General features: G+C 50.0%; 1 long non-coding RNA gene across 1 annotated transcript in view; it reads left to right on the top strand.

Annotated features, from left to right (window-relative positions):
- Positions 1-1,649, top strand: part of LOC114485576 (uncharacterized) — an 11,481-nt gene that overhangs the window by 4,038 nt on the left and 5,794 nt on the right. The window lies entirely within an intron of this gene.

The following is a 1,649-nucleotide window of genomic DNA, read 5'->3' as shown; positions in this document are numbered from 1 at the left end:
ACGCACAGGCTCAGCGGCCGTGGCTCACGGGCCCAGCCGCTCCGCGGCATGTGGGATCCTCCCGGACCGGGGCACGAACCCGTGTCCCCTGCATCGGCAGGCGGATTCTCAACCACTGCGCCACCAGGGAAGCCCTACATTATCTTATTGAATCCATATTGTAACTAAGCATTCTAATCGATGTCCTTTTTATTGATGAGGTTAAAGAACAATAACCTGGTCCAAGCTTCCCACTGAGAACCTGCTGGAGCCAGGATTTAAACCCAGAAGCCAGGCTGTGCCCAATGGCAAATGCTGCCTTCACTGGGTCAGATAAAAGGATTATGGTTTTTCTCACCGCAATGAAGAGTAGCCCCCGCTCACCCCAACGAGAGAAAGCCCGCGCGCAGCAACAAAGACCCGATGCAGCCAAAATAAATGAATTAAATAAATAAAATTAAAAAAAGAAAAAAGACACAGTCATCTTCTGAAAGGAAAACCAAGCCTTCCTCCAGGAAGATTTCTCTGAACGCTCTTAGCCACAACAAGCATCTCCCTGATAGGCAAATGTCTAAACTCCAGGAAATTCCTTTCTCCCCTCTAGTTTGCCATGGATCTGAAGGTCCACATCTGGAAGACAGAAGCTGGTGCCTTCCTCATGCTTTCTAGGACCAGGTCCCTTGACCCCATACTTCGCAAATTTTCATTCGGTACCAAACACTTGGGAGATGCTCAGAGAAGGCTTGCGAAGTCAAAGGGGAAACCGGTGGCGACAGGAACTCGCCTGTTACTAATCCTTGATCTTCCGCTGAAATCAACTCTTCAAGAAGCTCTTAGAAAAAAGCAACTGATTTTAAGATCAAGTAATCTTTTCACCGTTACGAGTTCCCTCATCTGCCACTGGGGATAATATATTCAAAGCACCTAGGCACACACGAATACTCCAGAAAAGAAAAGTATTACTATTATTCATAATTTTCAAGACTGTTATCTCCATTGGTTAATTAAGTAAGGATGTAGTCCCTCTGTTTAACCTAAACTCATTAAGTGTAAGATGGTGGGCAAAACGTCAAGGTGTAAAGATAGCTTGTTAATCTTAAATACGACCCTTATGCACATCAGTCATCCATCAGCCCTCGCTCAGTCTGAATTCCCTCAATGTTTTTGTTTGTTTTTTTTTTTGCGGTGCGCGGGCCTCTCACTGTCGTGGCCTCTCCCGCTGCGGAGCACAGGCTCCGGACGCGCAGGCTCAGCGGCCACGGCTCACGGGCCCAGCCGCTCCGCGGCATGTGGGATCTTCCCAGACCGGGGCACGAACCCGTGTCCCCTGCATCGGCAGGCGGACTCTCAACCACTGCGCCACCAGGGAAGCTCCCCTTAATGTTTTCATCAGGGTCTCACTTCCCATGCGGCCATGGCAGACTCACCTCCCAGCCTCTTCTCACCTCTGTCTTTCTCCTGGGTCCCCAACCCAGACCTGTCAGCCCAGTGACTCTGGGGGAGGTGTGAGTAGCATGCCTGGGATACAGAATCTTAGTAGGTAGGGTGTGAGGGCTACCAGGGCAGAGGGGTGAGCCCCAAAAGGGGTAGTAACAGCTTCTCTGGCTATAATGGAAGTGAGAGAGAGAGAGAGAGAGAGAGAGAGAGAGAGAGACAGACAGACAGACAGA

Source organism: Physeter macrocephalus, unplaced genomic scaffold (assembly GCF_002837175.3).
Source record: "Physeter macrocephalus isolate SW-GA unplaced genomic scaffold, ASM283717v5 random_1733, whole genome shotgun sequence".
Taxonomy (NCBI): Eukaryota; Metazoa; Chordata; class Mammalia; order Artiodactyla; family Physeteridae; genus Physeter; species Physeter macrocephalus.
Note: the sequence above shows the minus strand (reverse complement) of the source record. Positions and strands in the feature narration are given on the sequence as shown.